Source organism: Heterodontus francisci, chromosome 25 (genome assembly GCF_036365525.1).
Source record: "Heterodontus francisci isolate sHetFra1 chromosome 25, sHetFra1.hap1, whole genome shotgun sequence".
In the NCBI taxonomy this organism is placed as follows: domain Eukaryota; kingdom Metazoa; phylum Chordata; class Chondrichthyes; order Heterodontiformes; family Heterodontidae; genus Heterodontus; species Heterodontus francisci.
The window spans coordinates 58,535,768-58,560,643 of record NC_090395.1 but is presented as its reverse complement, the minus strand read 5'-3'; positions in this window follow the sequence as shown (position 1 = coordinate 58,560,643).

Genomic DNA, 24,876 nt, shown 5'->3' with positions numbered 1-24,876 from the left:
CCAGATATGTAATTAAGTCTAATGTGCCAAGCTTTTAGCAGCGACCATAAGCTGCTAAATTCCTTTTAATCTTAATTGACCTACAAACGGCTTTTGCTACATAAGGCAGTTGTAATCATAAGAGCTGCCTGCTAGTAATATCACTTCATTCCACATGGCAAAACTTCCTTTCACGCTGCTTCAGACCTCAGTTTGACTGCTTTTTTCACATAGCAGCAATGTTTGGAGCCAAAGAATGAAACCAGGCAAATAAACAGTAACAATTGCAATGCACAGAGAAGCCAGTTTTTGTACTGAAATGTTCTCCAATTACTGCCTTTGGTGGTAGTAAAGCTCTGGGATTTGGGGGTTGATTTTCACTACCTGGGTGGGAACATGGCCTAGCAAGTGGCCAGCCTGTCTGGAAGTGGCAGCCAGCAAGTCCAGATGATTTACATTCTGCAGGATGGACTTCTGCTCGAACATAGCAAGAATGGCAAGGAGGCCAGCTGGTTTGAGCATGATTTCAGGGGTCAGAGAGCAGCAGCTGAGGGGGTGAAGAAGCAGTCTCTAACATAAGGTAAGCTGTTGGCTTGGGGGAGGTGGGGGTGGGGGTGGGGGTGGTGGTGGTGGTGGAGGATTCAGAGGCAATCGCAGTCAAGAGAGGAAGGGGAAAACCCAGTTCAGGGGAGGTCCACGGTTTCCTTGGAGGTTTCACCTCTGCTCCTCCTGGTGTACAAAGATACTACTTTTTTTCAAATTTAACTTACCAGGGTCTCTTATGGTCCTGGCAAGGAAGCCATAAGGATTTCCCTTAGCAAGCCAGGCTTAATATTGCAACTGGATCTCAATGACCTCGAAACAAGTCAACAAATACAGAAGGATACTGAATTCTCATAACTTTGCAAGCACCCACTCAACCCCCACAATATGAGTGGATTGCTATCTATGAAATGTAATGAGGTTTTATGTCCAACCATGAAAGAAAACCATATAAATATTTAACTGTGATGCCTAAGTGGCTGAATAACTGCTTAGCAGTCACTATGCAGAATTAAGATTTGCCTCTTGGCCAATGTGCTTTTGGAACACTTGGAACCAGACCACAGCAAGAAAAGAGTGCCTGCTGGGGAAATAAGGTGAAACCAGGGGGGTGAGGGTGGTCCAGACTGGGGAGAAAACAGTTGCGGAAGTTACAATCTCTCAGTTTGAAAATGTTTAACTTTACAGAAGAGGTTTAAAGGTGAAGAAGGAGAGATCCACTGAGAGGGCCACTGAGCATTAAAATAAAATCTGGACATTCTTATAGCAGAACTGGCAACAAAAATGGAAAGAGAGTCAAAAAGGATTGTGATGCTTCTTCGAGAAGCATGAAACTGCTAGAAAGAAAATCCTGCAAAGCAGACTGAGTCATTGAGTCAAAAGTGCTTTGAAAACAAAATGTCTTCTTTCCTATTCTTGCCCTGACTTTGCAAAAATCATATCAAGTAGAACAGAGCAGGAAACACTTTGCAACCTTAAGAACTCTGCATTCACTGGAAAAATACTGTTTAAAAATAAAACTATAGAGCTGCATGAGTCTGAAAAACCAGACCTATGTTGATAGTTTTATTCTATCTTACACCATATGACTAACATTACACAATTGGACAAAAGCAAAATACTGTGGGTGCTGGAAATCTGAAGTTAAAACAGAAAATGTTGGAGCTTTATAAAGCTCTGATTAGGCCACAACTAGAGTATTGCGTCCAGTTCTGGTCACCACATTTTAAAAAGGTCATTGAGGATGCGCAGAAGAGATTTACCAGAATGGTTCCAGGGATGAGGGAATTCAGCTAAAAGGTTAGGTTGGAGAAGCTGGGGCTTTCCCCTTGGAGCAAAGAAGGTTGAGGGTGGATCTGATAAAGGTGTACAAGACATGTTTAGATAAGGCAGACAAAAAATCTGTTCCCATTAGCTGATAGTAGAAGGACAAAGGGACACTGGTTCAATGAGGAATGCAGGACAGCATGCCAGGAGCAGCACCGGATATACCTAAAAATGAGGTGCCTACCTGGTGAAGCTAGAACCCAGGGCTACATGCACGCTAATTAGTGAAGTAGCATGAATTAGACAGAGCAAAGCAATCCCGACAGATCAGATCAAAGCTCTGCAATCCTGCCACATCCAGTCGTGAATGGTGGTGGACAATTAAACAACAAATGGGAGGAGGAGGAGCCACAAACATCCCCATCCTCAATGATGTCAGGGATGATCAATGATTTCAAAAGGCAATTGGATAGGCACTTGATGGAAATAAACTTGCAGGGCTACAAGGATAGAGCAGGGAAATAGGACTGACTGGATTGCTCTACAGAGAGCTGGCATGGACTCGAATGACCTCTTTCTGTGCAGTAAGTGACTCTGATTCTATGACTCTAAATACTCAGCAGGTCTGGCAGCATGTGTGGAGAGAGAAACAGAGTTCACATTTGAGCTGAATTTTCCCACTTTGTCAGGACCCCAACATCAGGACCATACGCAGGTCCCGAGCCCATGGATTGCCTCAGCGTGGCCTCCAGAGCAATCTTGCCTGAGATAGCCTCCTAATGGACTGCCTCCATGTACGCATTCCAATTAGTGACAGCGGGCAGACCAGGGACGTGGAAGGCCCAAAAGGAGGGGGGCACCTCACAATGGAGGCACTCATGAAGGCTTTTCTCTTCAGTGGTGATACTGTGAGGAACCTCAGGGTGGAGGGTTGACCCCTCCAGAACAGTGCTCCTGGCCATTCCTGAACCAGTGTGCATTGCAGCCCTCTGATGCCGCCAGTTAATTCAGCCACCCACGGCCCACCAAACTCACACGAGGGGCTGTCTCTGCAGTGCTGCTGGGCTCCTGACATAGCGGGAGACTCATACGATGGTGGAAAAGTTGCAGCGCTGGGGGGAAATGGACCTTGACTGGGGCCTTAATTTGGCTTAATTTCCTGCCCATGTTCATGGAGCAGGCTGTCGATTCCCGTGGCAGCCCATTTCCGGAAAAATTACCCAGAGGCAGTACAGCATCGGGGAGCCGTCCCAACAGAGTTCCCCACTGCTTTCCCCGCCTCCAAACCCGTCTACACTGGACTGGGAAAATTCCATCTGTTAACTCTTTCTCTCTCTCTGCGGATGCTGGCAGACCTGATGAATATTTTCAGCATTTTCTGTTTTTATTGAACAAGTGGATTTTTGCAATGCTACGAGATTGGAAAGCAAGTTTGAAACCATTAACCATTGTACACTACAAAGGCATTCTTAACAGTTCAATCCTATAATTAACTGATTATGTTTTAAAAGGAAATAGAGATTTGAATATTTCAAATGTGGGCAAAGCACCATGGGAAGCATGCCGTGTGCTGTCAGCTAGCAAAGCCCCATGGCGGAGGAGTGCGTTCATAAAGTTGGCCTTGAAGTGTTCGTAAATGTAAAAGATTTCCTAACTTGGACTCTAGATTTTAAAAAATTCCTAACCTTTCTGCATGTGGAAGCCCAAGACTGATTCATTTACAGAATACATTTTTGCCAGGAATATCCTGCTCCACCATCACAATTTCAGTAGATGCTTGGTGTAAACCCCACTTAATGCATGTAAATGGGGTTTCTGCCAATGTTACAATGGCGGAGCAGAAAGATCCCTGAGGAGTTTCCTCGCAATTAATTTAATGTTATTTGAATATTTTAGAGCATCACCTTGATATGTTAGGTGTACTATATTTTCATTGTAATTCATATAAAGTAATGGGCTATATTTAATGTGTAATAATGTTTTACGACATGACAGATCATACTGGGGTGCAACAGAGCAATCTGTAAACTTCAATGAAGGTGAAAGTTTGGACATTTTAGTGCATTGCTGCCTTCCACCAACAGGGGACAGCAAACAGCTACAGAGACAATTTATTAGTAACCTACTTTCAGTTCAGCCTAGGTAAATGTACTTCGGTAACTTACATTTGGATTGTTCGGTTTCTATTTTTCAGGGAGTTATAAGAATGCGGAATAAAAGTTTTAATTTTCTGATCCTCACAGAATGGATTTTTTTTTCTTCGTTGATGGAATGCGAGAGTCACTGGCAAAGCCAACATTTATTGCCTGTCCCTAATTATCCTCGAAAAGGTGGTGGTGAGCTGCTTTCTTGAACCACTGCAACCCATTTGGTGCAGTTAGGAAGGGATTTTGACCCAGTGGCAATAAAGGAACAGCGATATAGTTCCAAGTCAGGATGGTGTGTGACTTGGAGGGGATCTTGCAGGTGGTGGTGTTTCTATACATCTGCTGCCCTTGTACTTCTAGGTGGTAGAGGTTGTGGGTTTGGAAGGTGCTCTCAAAGGAAGCTTGGCATGTAGCTGCAGTGCATCCTGTGGAAGTGTAGATGGTACATGCTGCTGCCACAATGCGCTGATGGTGGAATGAGTGAATGTTTACAGTTGTGTATGGGGTGCTGATCAAGTGGGCCGGTTTGTTCTGGATGGTGTTGAGTGGGACATCAGGTCACATTCACTAGTCAGCATGGTGCTGAATGCTTACAGTAAATCATTCAGTGCATCAGCAAAGTGTGCAATGCTTGGTGTATCAACAGGCAATGTATGTGAGAAGGTGGATTTCCATCCATGGTTCCTGTAATGCTGAGCTCTCAATCACAGCTTATCTGACAGGGACGACATCCAATAGAAGTGAAAGGAGAAAGAAAATTGAAGGGCAATAACCCTTGATCACTCTTGTGTGCTTCCTTGCAGCTGGTTACACAGCCGAGTTGGCAGAAACGGATAGGAAATTGCCCGTTTATCCTCCTGGCCAGGATATAGCAGATGAAATGAGAGAACAAATAAAAGTAAATCTAAATATGAATATAAGGAGAAAGAAAATAATTCTATGACATACCATGGGAAAGTTTTTGGCTTCTCCCCTCTTGAGTTTTAGATTGGAACCCCTGCTTTTAACAAGTTGGACTGATCACTAACACCAATTAAAATGGAACAATCGGAACATATGATCTCAGGATTTCCAGACAATATGGAGCTGAGTTTCTGAGTAAATGCTGGTGGGAGGAAGTTCACTCGCCCCATACTCAGAAATTTACCATCTATACATTTACTCAACTGAACAAATAACTATAAAAATTATCAAGCTTTTAAGCCTAGAAGTTGCTATTAATACATTATTCGGGGATTGAATGTGGATTACTGAATGCTCAAACAATTAATAGGTAAAGTTTACATACAAACTCAATGTGTTTGTACGATATTCCTCTGTGCAATATTTTTAAGCTGACATTTACCCGATTATTGTACAACTGCATTAACGCTCCTAACTGAACTTTGCTGATTGGAATTTCTACCCTCCAAAGTTTTGAGGAATAGTAAAGCATGCTGTTTTACTCTGCAAAGTGTCAGGAAACAAAGGCCACCCAATTTGTTGGATTAATGAGGCTCCCTCCTCCCCCCATTCCTCCCCAAGAAGTGCCTGGTGCACCAGATATGAGAGGCAGTAGTTTGAAGGCAAATGCAGGGCTCTTTTGATGCACAGCCCAAAGAGGCCCCGAGCCACCAGAATCCCAGCAGCCTGTCAGTGAAATCCTACAATCAGCCAGCACACTTAGAGAGCCAAATTAGATAATTTCCGAAAATGGGTGCAGCGATTGCGAAGCGTGATTAACCCTTTCAGTTCAATGTGATGCAGGAAGCATGCCAACTTTGTGCTGCCTGCTGATTAAGAGGATTGCAGCGTGCAGCTAGCTGCCCCATTGAATGGCTACATGCCTGAGCGGTGGAATGAAGGTGGGGGGCGGGGGACGGCAAAATCAAGAGAGGCTAGCATCAGTTTCAATTAAAGCTAGCCTGCACTGCTTAAAGTTAGCCTGCACATCTTCAAAGGGAGGTTCTGGAGCGGGTACAAAGAAGGGTGATGTCCTGCTGCATCTGCAGGGCGCCAGGAGGACATCCAGACACATGGCCAGAGGGCAGTAGGGACGGATAGCTGTGGGCAATAGGGGCAGATAGCTGTTTAGGTCAATGCCAGGAACCAAGTGCCAAGGACATGGATGCAGTGCCACAAGAAATTGAATGACCTCACAAGAGTGATCAAAGTCACTGAATACATCTTCAAATATATCCTACCAACTGCACCATACTGCAGATACATCTCGATTCACCACACCCATTGTTCACCTACCAACAATCTATTATTAATCAGTACTCATATGTGACATACATATGCTACACAGCATTGCTGTAAGCCTCAAAGCCACATCTCACAGCTTGCACACATTACCAGCTATTCAACCATGACAGTCACATCACTGACACACTTCCTTCTCTCTTGCAGGGCAATGTGGTACAAAACTAAAGGCAGCAGGAGCTAACTGGAGGAGGACAGATGCACTTGCATATTCTGATCCTCACGGAGGAGACAGTGCTGGCTATTATTGTGATGCCCATTGCTGAGACCATGGCTAGCAGAGGCACTGAAACCATTGAAAATGGCATTATCTTCATACTAACACCGCGCCCCCCCCCCCCCACTTCTCACATTGCACCTCCCCTTCACCACACACTCTCTAATTTACATGCTACAGATGATGTAAGCAAGTACCTCTTACTTTCTACTCCCCTCCCTGCACCACAACCTTACCCTTGTGCCATTCTCCTTTCAGATACCCAAGAAGTGCAACCTGGCCAGGCAGCGGAGAAACAACAAGAAGACAGTGATGATGAAGACGCACTGTCACTCGATTTCATACTCACAGCCACCAGCTCAGATACTGACACTGTGTGTAACTTAGAGGATAGCATAGAAGTGGGATCTGCGATGCAAGCTCAGATTGCTGCCATCATGTCTGTGGATACCAATGTTCAAAGGGGCTAGTAGACTGAAAGAATATGTACAAACATTGCGCCTGTTTCAGCTGAACAAAATAAGCGACAGCTATTTGCTGGTTCATTCCTCAGGCCAATACCTTGACCAATCACAGTCAAGCTGCCTGGTTTAAATTTCAAACAAAGCTTGGCAGTTAACTGTCAGTCACCATAAATTGATGCATTCTCTGTGGCAACGCCTCTACCAATCAAAGTTCACTTGCCAACCAATCAGCACTCTCTTCTCATGCAGTATAAGTTGTTGTTTTCCCTTACATTGGTTATTCTTGTGGATTGTCCTAATGAGTGCAAGACGAAAATCTTTGACAACATGTATCTATTTTCAGCAATAAAAAAGATGTGGAAAGATGTCAGTTGTCCCAAATACGCGTAGACGGCTGTCACTGGGATCTTTGTAGAACAGTTCTTTTCAGGTGACATTGAAGATCAGTTTGGCAAGCTTTCCAGGAGAAATGCAGCAACAGGAGTTTCTGGCAAGCCTTTCTGGAGGAATACAGCATCAATTTCTTTATTTCATACACTCATTTCTAAGAGCTTCTCAAAGAGATGGAAAAGCTGACTGGCTTTCAAAGAGATGGAAAAGGCTGAGCTGGGGTCTTGTCCTTGTCAGGTTGATTTTTAAAATACTCCATTCAAAATACTCCACACCCCAACTGACTGTCCAAAGTGAAACCCAAAACAATATCTGAAGAGTCAAGCCTTCTGACCCCTATAAATCTTGACCTGTCACTTCTCTGTAAACATCTTCCCCAGGTCAAAATGCCCCCGCTGGGTGCTTCTCTGAAGACAGGTGACTTCCAGTAAGGGTTGTTTACAAACCAAGCCCAAAAGACCATTCAATTACCTCTTTTTTAAAAAAAACAAAGTTCAGTATTTATGGAATCCTTTTCAGTTCTAAAACCCAAGTCCTCAAAACAATTTAACAAAACATGGAAGCACTTTCGTAACACTTCATGGATGACATACCTGCTGTGCTCTCTTCAGGAAGACTGCATTCGTCCTCCCACCCCTGCCATTCTACCAGTGCCCTTGCTGTCGCCTGTAAGCCAGCCAGCCCAGGCTGCTGCCATCCATGCCGAGATAGTGTAGTCTGCTCAAGGTTGTCCTCCACTGAAACTCAGCAGCGTTCCACCAGCCATGCCACAACCACTGAGTTGGCAATGCATAGGAGCTCGAAGACAGGCAAAGGCACATAGAAGACAGGCATTCAGGGAATGCACAAGGGTGATTAGTCGAACTTTGTATACAATATGGAATTATTTGATTTATAAATTTGGTTTGAAATATTTGGTTTATGCTGGCTTTTACTTTTACATTATGGCCAATTGGACTGTCTGATGATCAGGGACAGAGGGAAGGTCAGATGTGGTAGTATTGGTGAATGGCGAATTGGGTTGCAGTTATTAATATTGCACTCAAGAGTTCTTCATGGACAGCCCAGTCGAAAAGGAGTTGTCAAGGTTGCCTCCTCTCTTCCTTTTCCTCCTCCTCATGCTGTTGCTCCTGAGCCACTCACCATATAGCTGGTGACAAGGGCTGTGCCCTCATGATGATGAGGGTTTGCAACATCAGCAGACCACAATGAATCTTGACACCCACTCATACTGATTACTGCAGGGCTCCTCCAGAGCAGTCCAGGCAGAGGAAGCATTGTCTCAACATGTTAATAGTTTGCTCTGTCACATTTTGTGTGGCAGCATGGTTTTCAGTGTATGCATACTGCACATGTGTGCATGGGTTGTACACCAGAGTCAGGCAGTCATGTGGTCAGCATATAGTCCTTGCTGCCCAGAAGCCACTCCCTGGTTTTCTGTGGTAGCACAGATGCATCTGGAACAGCAAACTGCCGCAGAATGAAAGCACCTGGACTGCTGCCACGATATCGGGTATTGACCTGCATGATTCTCTGCATGTAGTCGTACTCCAGTTGGATGTTGAGGGGGCTGGAATCCCTCTTGATTGTAGGATAGGGCACAGTTGACAGGCAACATCTGCAAAGTGATGTGCATGCTGTCAATGACACCCTGCACCATGGGTAAGCCTGCAATGCTAGTGAAGCCATGTGCTTGCTCTGCCTGCTGGTCTCTGACAAGAGAGAATAAATTGTACATAGCTCTTATTGAATACACAGCAGTGAACTCCTTTATGTAACAGTGGATGGCAAATTGCTAGATGTTCTGAATATCTCCAGCTCCAGCCTAAAGTCAGTCAGTACCTGCCAATCCTCTCTCTGCGGGCTTTTGCAGCTTGAAACAACTAGAGAAAGCAACAAACACTTGTAGAATCGAAGCGATAGCCAGAAGAAAATCAAACAGCAGGAGTCAATGATCCGTTTAAATAGTGCTGGTGGTGGGGGAGTCCTTCCTGCTGCTTAAATGCAGGTTAGCCTTGCATGGTTAAGAGATTGAGTTAGCTGGAAAGTTGAACTTCAAATGGCAGTGCTGGCATCAAATCAGCATTGCACACAGATTGATGTCATGATCTGCCTACTTTGCATACTTCCAGCAGGCATCCACTGCATGCGTGCTAACAGTCTCACCGATATGGCGCCTGGCGTGACTCGCCCCAGCAGACTGCGCTTACCTCAGACGTTGTTTTGGACATCAAATAGCACCAATGGCATTCGAGCAACCAGTGGTACAGATCTGAATTTTGTGCAGCTAATCTTTCCACAAGAGAACCAGTGAGCAGGAATTGTAAAAACAGAAAATGCTGGAAAAACTCAGCGGGTCAGGCAGCACCTGTATAGAGAGAGAGAGAGAGACACACACACAGAATTAATGGTGGGACTTTTAACCCCCCAAAATGGATGAGTATGGTTCTGATAGAATGTAAAAAAAGATTAAAAATCTCAAATCCACCTCCAAACCGCTCACTTCTGATTTTGGCAGGGTGGGGAAATAGGTTCAACCAATCTGCTTCCAGAAGGTGTCATAGTTATTTAAATATTATAACAAGGCTGCGTGTCTCAGATTTAACCTACATTTTAAATTTCCCCCTGGCTGACCAGGATTCCTGTACTTCAGGATTGTTCTTCCCCCTGGCATTGGGTCCCGTGGCAGGGGAAGGGGCCTGACGATGGATTGGGATGATGCCTGCCACGGACCTTGATGCCGTGAGGGCCCGGCCCGATTCTTCCGGCAACGGCGAGGATCCGTGGCAGCTACCCCTCCCCCCCCCCGCCAATGCTGGGCGACGAGACCTCAATTTAAGTATTCAAGTGAATGAAATTAATGAATTTACATAGACTTACCTGCGATCTTGAGGGCCCGCCGTGATCTTCAGCGTGGCAGCCAGCACTCCCGTGCCTTCAGATCCCCGTCCGGGGAAACGTGGTGCCACACTGGTGGCGAGGGGGGGAGCAGGTAAGTTTTTCAGTGCAGCGGCGGGGAGGAAGGGGTCAAATACACGTAATGGGTGTAGGGGATGTTGGGAAGTGTTGAATGTTAAACTTTGTTCAGTTTGGGGGAGATAGATCAGATGTAAAAGGTAAGTGTTTTGGGGGAGGGAAGGGCAAATAGGTAGTTTAGTTGTCATGGGGGTGTGGGAAAGGGGCGTTATAAATTTATTTAATTTTGAGGGAGGGTTATCTCTTTAAAAATTTAAATGTGCTGACAGGGCTGGCTGCCCTTTAACAATGGCACTAGCCCCTGCCCACAGATAGCTGATGCTATTGCTGGGAATGGACAGCCCACCCCCTCCATGTAATTGGGAGGGGGGGGGGGAGGGCGCAGGCCACCTTGGCTATTTAAATGAGCCGTCGTGCGGGAGATTGCAGCAGCTCTTTGGCATGGGAGGGCAGCCAATTTTTGAGCTCACCGCCAATATCGGCAGTGGGCTCTTAAAATCCAGCCCCAAAGAATGCTAATCAGGCCCTGAGGGAAAGCCATTCTTCCACATTTCCCAACTGCAGAATAGCTATGGCACCCCCAGCCAACAACCCCGCTTCTTCCCAACATCCAAGTTAATATCAGGACCAATGTTTCATGTCAATGACCTTTCGTCAGAACTGGAACAAGTTAGAGATGTAACAATTTTTAAGTATAGAGGCAAAGCAAATGCCAAAGCAGATGCCAGCCCTACAAACAAGGAGTCAGCAGAGATCAACCCGCACCACCTGAAAGGGAGTACTTCATGGTTGGTACTTATGGCAGATGTTGCCTTTCCAGGATCGGCTTGCTCAGCCATCAAAAGAAATGCAGCAGATGATCTCATCTGACTCAAAGTTCTGAGGCTGCATTCCCATCATCTCTCACAGATGGAAGGATGCCAAGAAAAATAGAGGCAGGGAAAGAGGGGAAGGAAGGAAAGAAAAAAAGGAAGGTCTGTTTTAGGTTGGAAGGCAGGAAAGATTAAATGACAAAAGAGATGATGGTGCAAGGCAAAAGTGGATGGTAAAGAAACAGCTTTGGCAGCTGCTGGCAGGAATGTTACGACCAGCTGAGAAAGGTGTCTAGGGGTCCCTCTCAGTCTTCACCTGGTCTTACCGTCGCAGGGTTTTATTTTTAAACACACAGTGTTCTTAGCTCCCCCTTGGTGAATCCTTGTTCATCGCTTTTCAATTATAAGGCAAAGAAACCAGCACAAACTTGCTTTCTTAGGTTTAAAGAAGAAAAGTTTAAATTTATTAAACTTAAACTCTAATTTGGTTAACGTCTACGGATACACAACGCACTCACACTAAAATGCATACGCGATATACACATGCAAATAGAGACAGAAACGAGCAGAAGAAAATTAAAGTGGAAAAGTTTGAGGCAATATCTGAAGAGTTTTTGTTACGGTTCTTCGAGCTCACTGTAGAATCCTTGATTGTAGTTAGATCTTGTATTTCATTGGGGCCCAGTATTCTTCTTAAACCTTGTTCGCTGTAGGAGACTTTTCTCTCTTGGGGTTCATGTGTCTTCAGTGGATTCAGAGACTTGGGAGAAAGAGATGGGAGCAGGCAGGAGAGATCTTCTCAGTTTAGGAGCAAACAGACACTCTCAATTCAAACTGTTTGTACAATTCAGAAAACCCCAGGTTGCCAAGCAATGCCAAGTCATGTGACTAACAGGTCTGACCGCATCTCGGATTGTATCACCTTAGCAGTCTCTGGAATTCTCCTCTTACACACAATACCTGGTGATCAAGGCCCATTGTGGATTGAATGTGTCAGGGAATGGTCCTTTGTCCTTCCAATCACCACCTGTTAATATGCAAATGTATTTTCCAGCCACGGCTGATCTGTTTAGCAAGTCCTTTCTTCAGTCCAGTAACAGTTTAAAATCAATGTTCATGACAAAATTAATGTGCCTCATTCTTGGTAGGTGGGGGCCTAGCATGACAACAGATTTTACATGTTGTGCAGAGGTTTTGCTGAAAGAGATGCACAACTCTGTCAAATACCTTTCTACTAAATCCTCTGTCTCAAGCACACCTCTAGCTTTCCAGGTAGCTGTGGCTGGGATGGCAAACTCAACGTACAGTAGAGCAGTAAGACTTGATGGTATGCCTTCTGTACCATCTGTCAACACGGGCAGCCCACCTCAGACTCTTGCTGATGCTCTCCTTTCAACTCAACTTTCAATGCAGCACTGAATCCACAAAAACTTAGAATATGGATTTGATGGAACTCACCTTTACATGAATATTCCAGCTTTCAGAAGTATTCACAGTGACTAGTACGTCCATGTGGGTGGGGAGTAGAATACACAAGCCATTCTCCCTTTTAATACAGGATGCCATGCACTTATCCTCCTCCTCCAGCAAAGATAAAAGGAACATGTAGAATATCCTTGTATCGAGTTTTAGGCTTACCAAATCAAAAAACAGTAAATTAATAACCACTCCTCCCATCAGTCAAAATCTCTTGAAGAAAGCTGTTGCTTACATGCTGCACTAAAATCATCAAGGACAAACCTAGAGCTCTGACTTTCCAGTCTCATAGCATTCAATTTATCTGGGGATGAATAGCACTTGACAGACGACCAGCAAAATGGTCATGGATCAGGTTAAAGCTACTGGGAACTTATTAACAGAATTTCAATACCAATGCTGCCCTGAGGTGCAGGCCACAAAATCACTGACAGGAAAACCAGAGGTCTCGCTACTAGGGCAATGAGCAGGTGCAATGGGATAAAAGAAAAGTCCATGATACTCACTGAGAGTGTTCTCCCTGCAAACTATCACTCCCTTGCATTTCTGCACTTATACTGAGCTACACAGTCCAAGGTCTTGTTTTTACTTTTTTCACCACCAATATGCTGTGCTGATGGTTTAAGGGCATTTTAAACTACACAGGGCAAATGTTGATTTAATGCAATAGTATACTATTGCACAATAGTAATAATGTCTATTATGTTAGGGACATAATAGTTTATGTCTCTCCCAATTAAAGTCAATGAAAATTTAAAATAAAAATCAGAAGATTTACATTATCACACAAGCTCTGAAGTTACCTCACAGATTCCTATTGTATTTTATTTCCTGTGGTTTTCTATTAAATGTTTCTCTTCCACAACTTTTGGAACTTGCATGTTTGTTAACTGCTAAAGATGATTTTTCTTTAAACAGTAAACAATATTCACCACTTTTCAGCCGAATCTTTCAACTTGTCCAACTCCTTAGCAACTGGTCTTCTGCCCTGTTACTTATGGCCTACTAAATTTGGTACCATTGCAAAACTCAGTCTGCTTACTATCATTCATTCAAATCAGTAATATATATTAAAAGCAACCATGACCCCAAACAGATTCCTGCAGTATCCCACCATCTATCTCTTTCCATGTTGCTGCTGGTTCCCTAACAACAACTCTGTTGTACCCTCTAACTGGGCAGCACAGTGGTGCAGTGGTTAGCACTACAGCCTCATACCTCCAGAGACCCGGGTTCAATGCTGGGTACTGCCTGTGCGGAGTTTGCGAGTTCTCCCTGTGACTGCGTGGGTTTTCGCCGGGTGCTCTGGTTTCCTCCCACAGCCAAAGACTTGCAGGTTGGTAGGTAAATTGGCCATTATAAATTGCCCCGAGTATAGGTAGGTGGTAGGGGAATATAACGACAGGTGGGGATGTGGGATTAGTGTAGGATTAGTATAAATGGGTGCTTGATGGTCGGCACAGACTCGGTGGGCCGAAGGGCCTGTTTCAGTGCTGTATCTCTAAATAAGTAAATAAACTCAACCAGTTAATTATCCACTTCAAAAACTTCCCCCATTCTGTGCCTTTCCACCTTTTAATCTCTTATCCACTGTGATATAATGTAGGAGCCCTGTTTAATCTCACACATCTCACTGTAAAGGGGCAGTGTAATGCGATTAATATAACCCGATTCATTTTACTATAAAAGGAGCTGGTACAACATGGGAACAGTGCATATTGTACAGTTTGACTCATCTCACTTTCAAACTATGTTCTACTAACTTGGAGAATTAAAATGGCTGGTCACACAACCTTTTGAAACTTAAGCTGTATAGCACTGACATTTAAAAATCAAACCTCCCTTGATAATTACAGTGATTAGTGTAATTACAGATATTCACAGTTGGATCTCAGTGAGGTTTGGAAGGCTGCTTGAGCATAAACAGATCAGAAATTTTTTTTTGAACTTTTAAGGCAATATTACAGAAAATATTACTTAATAAGTAAATAAACCCTTTCTAAAAAAGGAATGCAGCAATTTAAAAAAGAGCTGCTTTTGGAATATATGACATCTTTCAATTTAGTTGAAGCTATAATCCAGGCTGACACTTTAGTGCAGGGTTGAGATTTAGCTGGATTTTGTGGTCAGCAGCAAAGTAACAGCACTCACCGCCGACCTCAAAGAAAACTGCCCACAATGATCTCATGATCTCTGTGGCATGGATTTTCCCTTTCCTGACAGCATTTTAAATCTGGTACCAAATCAAGGGGATCTGCATGCATCAGCAAGCAGGGCAAGCAGCTGATCACCTGGAAATATTCACACACACAAGTTAAAAGCAATAATTATTCTTCACTTTTAATTGAAATTTAAGCGAAATAAATGATGATTAGATTAAGGTAGAAGCTAAAATATCATAAACAATTTTTTTTTTGAATGTGGAATTCATCATAATGGAGAAATTTGGAATTCCACAAATATGAAATTAGCTTTCAGGGTCAGTGAGGGTGTGCGGCAATGATTATGAACATAGTGTCAGGAAACCCTACTATGCCAAAGGAGGATTTTTAAATTCATCAAGTGGAAGCCTACATTAAACTTTCAATGAAACTAAAGGAATCCTGCACTTAACTTTGAAAAAAAGCTTGCAGCCCAGATGGCCAGCACAATTTGCATGTGAACACCTTGCACATTCCAAGGCATCAAAGAGGAGACACGTGTCTGATGAGCCAGTACCCAAACAATGGCTTGCTCTTTGATTGAACTATCAGAGATTACTTTCATTAGCAAGACATTCAAAGCCATCCTGACACATTTACATTGAAAAACCAACCCTTCCAGGTGTAAACATTAACATCCTGAGGTCGGAGAGACTGAAATTCCTAAACTTGAATCTCATTAGAAGATTCCAGTGAATATGCTGAGGCAGTCATGTGACTGTCTGTTCACCATTGTGAAAGCTGGGAGTGTCCATTGGAAAAGGCAGTCAAGCCAGTGACTCAAACTGGGCAGAAGCCAGAAGAGCTGTCTCTCTCTCTTTCCGGTAGGCCTGGTGGGGCGTGCAAAGCCTAGCTGCTGGTTGCTAGATCCAAGACAAAGACAACAGGGGAAGAAAGCCACCTATAATTCTGCCTCCAAGAAAACCCTGAAACAGGTGGGCCAGCCAAAAAGTGCACTTCTACCAGCCACAACACAACTTCAGCTGGAAGACAATGGAATCACCCAACTCTACAGACTGTGTATTAATTTCTATTTGTTCTGAATTCTAACCGATCCACAAAACTACTCCTCATCACCCTGTAATCTATTTGTGTGTGTATAATTCTCGTGAGTGTGTGCGTGAATATGTAGCGTAATTTTATTATTTTATTTAGTTGGGGTTTAGATTATTAAGCATAATAAACTCACCTTTTTCTAGTCTAACTCAAGAAAACCTGTCCAATTGGTTCTTTTACAATCACAACAAAGGTAAAAATGTAAAACACCCACTGAAGTGGTGATCACATCCACTGTTTTAAAAAGGAATAAACCCTGTTGCAGTCAAATAAGAGGAAGGACTAGAGGGGAGCCTTGTGACCCTTCCTCGCCTGGCCATAACATTAGTATGCATTAAAAACCCAGTTACAGCTCATTCAACGACTTCTAACTTTTTCAAGGGTTTTTACAGTGAGACTAACAGCATAGAAGTGGAGACTTTCATCAATTCACTGATTGCTAAGGGATTGCAGTCTCTGGGAACCTTAAAGGTGCACCCTATGGCGAAGCATAGGATCACTGGCAGCAGCTTCTGGATTTCCAAGTTATTCTGCGCATCCGCTGACTCCTGAAGTTGCTGTCAGTTTCAATGGAGTAATGACAGCAATCGCTGACAGTTTCACCGTTATTATCACCGCAAAATCCAGGACTTATTTTCAGTTAAACTGAGGCCTTGTTTATCTGTTCAGGTGGACATTGTGGCACTATTCAAAACAAGGAGCAAGGAATCCTCCCAGGTACATGGCCAGCATGCCTCCAAAAATAGATTAAATGGTCATTCATCTCATGTACTGTTTGTGGGACTTTGCTGTTTGTAGGTTGGCTGGCACCACGGCTTACATTACAACAGAGGTGGTGGTCAGGATTGAGAATCTACAATAAAAGCAAAATACTGCGGATGCTGGAAATCTGAAATAAAAACAAGGAATGCTGGAAATACTCAGCAGGTCTGGCAGCATCTGTGGAGAGAGAAGCAGAGTTAATGTTTCAGGTCAGTGACCCTTCTTCAGAACTGGCAAATATTAGAAATGTAAAAGGTTATAAGCAAGTAAAGTGGGGGTGGAGCAAGAGATAACAAAGGCGAGGGGGTAGATAGAACAATAGCTGACCAGAAGGTCATGGAGCAAAGGCAAACAAAATGTTAATGGTGTGCTGAAAGACAAAGCATTAGTACAGATAGGGTATTAACGGACTGAAAATTGAACAGCTGCAAGTACAAATATGAAAAAAAACAGCGGGTAAGCAAACTGAATAAACTAAGATGAAATGAAATAAAATAAACACAAAAATATATAAAAAAAGGAAAAAGAAAAAAATAACTAAAAATAAAAGTAAAATGGGGGCCCGTCATGCACTTAAATTATTGAACTCAATATTCAGTCCGGCAGTCTGTAGTGTGCCTAATCAGTGAATGAGATCCTGTTCCTCGAGCTTGCATTGATGTTCACTGCAGCACTACAGCAATCCCAGGACAGAGATGTGAGCATGAGAGCAGAGGGGAGTGTTAAAATGGCAAGCAACCGGAAGCTCGGGGTCCTGCTTGCGGACTGATGGGAGGTGTTCCGCAAAGCGGTCTCCCAGTCTGCATTTGGTCTCCCCAATGTAGAGGAGACCACATTGTGAGCAGCGAATACAGTATACTACATTGAAAGAAGTACAAGTAAATCGCTGCTTCACCTGAAAGGAGTGTTTGGGGTGTTGGATAGTGAGGAGAAAGGAGGTAAAAGGGCAGGTATTGCACCTCCTGCAATTGCAGGGGAAGGTGCCATGGGAAGGGGACGAGGTGGTGGGGGTAATGGAGGAGTGGACCAGGGTGTCACGGAGGGAATGATCCCTTTGGAATGCTGACTGGGGAAGGGAGGGGAAGATACCTTTGGTACTGGCATCACGCTGGAGGTGGCGCAAATGGCGGAGGATGATCCTTTGGATATGGAGGCTAATGAGGTGGAAAGTGAGGACAAGGGGAACCCTGTCGCAGTTCTGGGAGGGAGGGGAGGAAGGGGTGAGGGTAGAGGTGCGGGAAATGGGCCGGACACAGTTGAGGGCCCTGTCAACCATAGTAGGGGGGAATCCTCGGTTGAGGAAAAAGGAAGACATATCAGAAGCGCTGTCATGGAAGGTAGCATCATCAGAACGGATGCGTTGGAGACAGAGAAACTGGGAGAATGGAATGGAGTCCTTACAGGAGGCAGGGTGTGAAGAAGTGTAATCAAGCTAGCTGTGGGAGTCGGTGGGCTTATAATGAATATTAGTAGACAGCCTATCCCCAGAGATGGAGATAGAGAAGTTGAGGAAGGGAAGGGAAGTGTCGGAAATGGACCATGTAAAGGTGAGAGAAGGGTGGAAATTAGAAGCAAAGTTGATAAAGTTTTCCAGTTCGGGGCAGGAGCAGGAAACGGCACCGATACAGTCATCAATGTGAAAAAGAGTTGGGGGAGGGGGCCTGAATAGGACTGGAACAAGGAATGCTTGTCATATCCCACAAAAAGACAGGCATAACTAGGACCCATGCAGGTACCCATAGCAACACCTTTTACTTGAAGGAAGTGAGTGGAGTTGAAGGAGAAGTTGTTCAATGTGAGAACAAGTTCAGTCAGACGGAGGAGGGTGGTGGTGGATGGGGACTGGTTGGGCCTCTGTTAAAGGAAGAAGTGGAGAGCCCTTAAACCATCCTGGTGGGGGATGGAGGTATAGAGCGATTGGACGTGAATAGTGAAGAGGAGGCGGTTGGGGCCAGAAAACTGGAAATTGTCAAAATGACCTAGGGCGTCAGAAGAGTCACAGATGTAGGTGGGAGGAGAATGGACCAGCGGAGAAAAGATAGAGTCAAGATAGGAAGAAATAAGCTCAGTGGGGCAGGAACAGGCTGACACAATGGGTCTGCTGGGACAGTCCTGTCTGTTGGTTTTGGGAAGCAGGTAGAAGCGGGCTGCTAGAGGTTGGAAGCTGCAGAGGGAAGATCTCCAGAGGAGATGAGGTCAGTGACAGTCCTGTGGACAGTAACCTGATGTTCGGTGGTGGGGTCATGGTCCAGAGGGAGGTAGGAAGAAGTGTCTGAGAGTTGGCGCTGAGCCTCTGCAAGGTAGAGGTCGGTATGCCATACAACAACAGCACCACCCTTGTCTGCAGGTTTGATGACCATGTCGGGGTTAGACCTGAGAGAACGGAGTGTCTCAAGTTCAGAGGGGGACAGGTTAGAGTGAGTGAAGGGGGCAGAGAAATTGAGATGATCAATGTCTCGCCGACAGTTTTCAATGACAAGATCAAGAGCGGGTAAGAGGCCAGGGGGAAGGGTCCAGGTAGAGGGAGAATGCTGGAGGCAGATGAATGGGTCTACTGATCGGGGGAAGGACTCCTGGTCAAAGAAGTGAGCCCGGAGGCGGAGGAGACGGAAGAAGAGCTCAATGTGCTGCCGAGCGTGTAATTCATTGAGGTGGGGGCGTAAGGGGATAAAATTGAGACCTTTGCTGAGTACAGAACGTTCAGCGTCAGAGAGGGGGAGGTCAGAGGGTATAGTGAATACACGGCAAGGGGTCAGATCAGAAGGGGCGGGGTCAGAGGGAAGTGAAGGGGAAGAAGGATCTGGAGGGGCATTAGTCCCCATCAGCTGCTGGAGCTTGCGTTCCTTGACACCTGAAAGGAAGAAAAAAAGTTGAGAATCTACAATCCTGCTGGCACACTCCCACTGTCACTCAGAGTGGGCTAGAAGGGCTGCACATTAGGCCAGGATCCAGTTATGCTGGGTTACTGCTCTAGGTTGGAATTTTTTGAAGCTTTCTTTGGGGGGTAGAGCATTCACTCTCCCCAAACAAATTAATTGGCTGTAAGAGGGGACAGACCCGATAAGGCAGGAGTTTCCGCATCCCTAGCCTACAAAGGCATCTGGCACAAGGGTCAATGGTGATACATTTGACCAGACATAGCAGGTCACCAATGGGCAGGAATGGGCCCACCTGCAGGTTTAGGGTAGGATTATGATCCTCAAAGTAAAGGCACTTTGAAAAATTATTTGAATGCAACCAACTTAGAGGGAGACACCTGGGTCAAGTTGAAGTTCCTTCTAGAGGTGGTGGGTGCGTGGGGAAGGAAAGAGACCCAGTATCCCCCAGAACTGGCAACCTTTATTCCAAATTCCAGCCCTAGAGTTGTCGGCGCCCATGAACTTTGGCAGGATCATTGGCGAAGGTCCGGGGCAGAGACATCGTGTCACTTACTCTGGGATGGTTCCCCTCCACTGACCCCTTGCCCACCCCCGAACCTGGATTTTTGGCTACTAGGGTCAGTGAGTCAGTAACAAAATCAAAAAGCCTTCAGCATGTTTTTTTTTATCATTCAGCCATTTTTACTAACTACATGCAGCTGTCAATCTTGCAAAGATTTCCCAGGCTACAGGGAACAGTCAGGAAACTTCCTGTGTTTGAGTAGACATGGTAAGATGGATATTCCCACCCAACCCCATGCTTTGAGAGATATAATTTCAAGAATATAGGCTTGGGTTGTTTTCACTGGAGCAGAGAAGACTGAGGGGTGACCTGGTCGAGGTGTACAAGATTATGAGGGTCGTGGATAGGGAGAAGCTGTTCCCCTTAGTTGAAGGGTCAGTTACGAGGGGTCACAAGTTTAAGGTGAGGGGCGGGAGGTTTAAGGGGGATTTGAGGAAGAACTTTTTTACCCAGAGAGTGGTGACAGTCTGGAATGCCCTGCCTGGGAGGGTGGTAGAGGCAGGTTGCCTCACATCCTTTAAAAAGTACCTGGATGAGCACTTGGCACGTCATAACATTCAAGGCTATGGGCCAAGTGCTGGCAAATGGGATTAGGTAGACAGGTCAGGTGTTTTAATGCATCGGGGCAGACTCGATGGGCCGAAGGGCTTCTTCTGCACTGTATTATTCTGTGATTCTATGAAGAATGGTACACAGCCATTGCCTTTCTGCACACAGTTTGTGCTAAAGTTGAAGTGAACACCTTTCATGCAGATAGAGGTGGCAGCAACATTGTCCAGCTAGCACTGTTTTAACACAAGACACTATCTTGGTAAAGATGTTGAAGTCAGCACTAGTATCAGCCACCTAGAGAATCATTAAGGGGCTAATGGCAATTAAATTGCCTGCAAGGGCTCATTAAAGAAGCTGCATGCCATTTTGGTGGATAATGCTTTATTTAACCTCTCAGAACAGGAACTAACTGAACAGGAGTAAGCACGTCATTGCTGGGAGTTCTGAGCACTACTTTCTGGGACACTTTGTTGAGATTTCACCAACATTCGATCCACAATTATTCTTGAAATTCTCTGAAGAATTAACCTAAAAAGGGAAAGTGCTGTGCTACTCTACATTATTGGACACCGTGTAGGTGTCACCAGGAGAAAAAGAGTGGCATCTTTCTGGAGGACCCCTTGGTCTGCAGAAGTAATGGGAGGAGATAAGGCCAAGCAGCGCAGCATGAGCTGCTGTAGGAGAGAAGGACAACAGGGCAAGGTGGACTGCTTCCCCACTGCAGATAGAGTACATCCCTCCACCTCTGGATTTCCAGTGCTGCATTCAAGAACCAGTGTGCTGTCTCACCGGGTCCCTGAGCCATCCTGAAACCTGCTACTGTGTGTCAGCCAGCCCACTCCACATCTTCAGTAGAGGTGAGCGCGTGGAGCCCGCATATACTGTTCACCAAAATTGTATCCAAGCAGGGTTTGAGTGTTAAACCTGTAGGTGTCTGATTTAGTGCCTCCAGGCAAATTCAAACTCTGGTAATCAGCAATTAGGACCAAAATTATGTGCTAAAACCAGTCTTTCAAACAAGTGTCTCATTAGCACCCATTTAGTCCCTGTCTTCACTCTTTCACCAAAATAAACCATAGAATCTTTTGCTGCCTCTGCTGGGATGTGATATTCTCTTTCCATCTTCCCTGATGTCTGCCATAACTGCAAGTGCCTACAAGTCCAGACATCAGGATAGTTGCTGGTGGTCATTTGGTGATATTCACCTGATTTGGCTACACCACTGCAGTTATCCATGAGTAACAAGATGTACACACATCAAGAAAAGTAGAATACACCTATAGAGGTAGACTGCTGCGAGTCATCTTGTCCCAATCAGCCTTCACATTATTTGTAATAAATTATAGGATTCGAAACACCTGTTTGGCTGCTTCGCAGGACAGGCCATCAGAAAAACCAACTGTTCAGAAACCCAGCAAAAAGGTGGCTGCCAAAAGTTGGAAACCTGGCTTTAGACTTTGCTTTCACTATAATGAGTGTGAGAGGCAAAGACGAAATGGTTTGATGGCTTTTTTAAATGAAAACACTGCACATTGGATAACATGTCACTTACGTGCTGCTGATCTTTCAAGGGCTGGCAATATGGGTTGCAGGTGGGTTCTGATGAAAGGTCACAGACCTGAAATGTTAACTCTGTTTCTCTCTCCACAGATGCTGCCAGACCTGTTGAGCAGTTTTAGCATTTTCTGTTTGTATTCCAGATTGCCAGCATCTATAGTATTTTGCTTTTGTATGGGCTCCAGGTGGTCAAGTTGGTGATGGGCTTGAATTTTAACAACAACATGTTGCATTTATATAGTACCTTTAATGTCCCAAGATGCTTCATAGGAGCAATTATCAAACAAAATTTGACACCAAGCTACATAAGGAGATATTAAGAAAGGAGAGGTCAAAGATGGATGTTTTAAGGAGTTTCTTAAAGGAGGAAAGGTAGAGAGGTGGAGGGAGGGAATTCCAGAACATAGGAGGGCATGGCCACCAATGGTGGAGAAATTAAAATCATGGATGCACAGGAGACCAGAATTGGAGGAATGCAGAGACCTTTGAGGACTGTGGGGCTAGAGATGTTACGGAGATAGGGAAGGGCGAAGCCACGGAAGTATTTGAAACGAGAATGAGAATTTTAAAATTGAGGCATTGCTGAACTGTGAGCCAATGTGGGTCAAGAAGCACAGGGGTCATGGGTGAATGGGACTTGGTGCGAGTTAGGATCCAGGCAGCAGAGGTTTGGATGAGTTCGAGGTTACAGAAGGTGCAGCGTAATGGGCAATGTTATAGAGATGGAAGTAGGCAATTACGTTGATGAAAAGGATTTGGAGTTGGAAGCTCATCTCAGGGTCAAGTAGGATGCCAGTGTTGCAATCCAGCTGGTTCAACCTCAAACAGTGGCCAGGTAAAGAAATGAAGTCGTTGACTAGGGAGCAGAGTTTGTAGCACTTCCACTCTGTTAACTCCATACCATAAATAGGTGGTTTTAGAAGGAAATGAAACCCAAAATGTACAGAGCAATTTTCAAAGTGGGCGTGTAGATGAATTTGCTATTGTGGGACTTATTAAAAACTAGGTATTAATTGTCATTTAATTGGTTAAAATGATCTTCTCCCAGCTTTCCAGACCAACAATGGCTCCTTTGTGCCCTGCTTTTACAACCAATTGTAATATGAACTTATCTCTTTTACTTTGTGCTTTAAAATTCCTAAATTTTACCCTGCATGTTTTAATTATTACTACATTGTACAAATGCTCAGATATTTTATCAGCTTAAAACTGTATAACAGAGTACATGCTACATTACAGATTCGATGGTATCTGCACACACACAACTTGGAGTGTCTTTTAAGGCAGTACAGTTTTTAAGAGTTGGGTGGAGTTAGTTGTTGTTACAGCCAGAGTCAGTGGCTGTGGAATGCGAGGTGTGCCAAATTCTGCTCATTCCACTGCAATGATAGCATTGTGCTTTGAACACTTGTTACTTTCAAAAGCAAAAGCCCAGCTTCCAAGATATTTTATCAGCATAATTTTTATGTACTAAAGCTTTGTAGGAATTTGCCCTATCCTGGTGTTTTGCAGATCTTAAATGGCTGTATAATCAGGAATGTACTTTGAGAAAAAAAGAACATGCACTTTTTAAAAATGATTTCAAAAACTTTGAAGAAAAGGATTAATTGCAGCATATATCCTGGGTATCTTTCTTATTTCAAAGTCTTCTTGTACTGCACTTCTGGCATTTTAATTCAACTGTTAACAGGATTACCAGATAATTAAAAATGAGGAATGGTATTTGGCCCAGCACAATTTATCAAACCAGAAAGACTCCATTGCTGGATCCAATTATTTCCCAAATGATTTCACTACTCAACCTTGCTGTCCATGCCAGGCGTTGATCACACTTCATGCTTAGAAATGTTAGAGGACAATCGAAAATTTTCCTCCAGTGAAGCACGGACTGGTGGTGATTTACTTTATTTCCAAATTTATGAAGAAAACTGCAACAGGCAAATGCATACTCGACAATTGCTCTCTGACAGGCAAGCCCAATTCTCTTCTTTATTGTTATTAAGAAATGGAGGTCAAGGGCAAAGACCCATAGTACAGGACATGATCAAGACTGAAAAGAGAAAATAAGAGACAATGTAATAAAACTTAATATTGATGCAGAGAGCTGGATGAACAAAAGAAGAAGAATTGACTTTGATAGTATCAAGACCAAGAAATATTGCAAGAGAGAGGGTCAGCAGCAGCTCACACATTATGGTGTGTATGGTCTCTAGAAATATGGTAGTATATAAATATAATTTTAGTCTTGTACTCCTTATCGAATTGAAACCTCTGTTACCTCATGGACCAGCATATCACTTACTTTTCCACCACCATCAAACCAATTGACCAACCCTGGTTCAATGAGGAGTCAAAAAGAGCATGCCCACAGCAGCACCATGTGTATCTGAAAATGAAGTGTCAATCTGGTGAAGCTACAGCACAAGACTACATGCATGATAAACAGCAGAAACAGCACGCTATAGATAGAGCTAAGCTTACCGCATTCAGTCGCAATCGTGTTAATGGGAGGAGGAGGCTCCATGAACATATCCAACCTGAATGATGGCAGAACGCAACACATGAGTGCAAAAGGCAAGGCTGAATTGTTTGCAGCCATCTTCGGCCAGAAGTGGTGAGTTGATGATCCATCTCTGCTTTTCTTGATCTATATTAATGACCTAGACTTCGGTGTGCAGGGCACAATTTCAAAATTTGCAGATGACACAACACTTGGAAGTATTGTGAAATGTGAGGAGGATGGGAATAGACTTTAAGAGGATGTAAACTGGCTAATGGACTGGGCAGAGACAT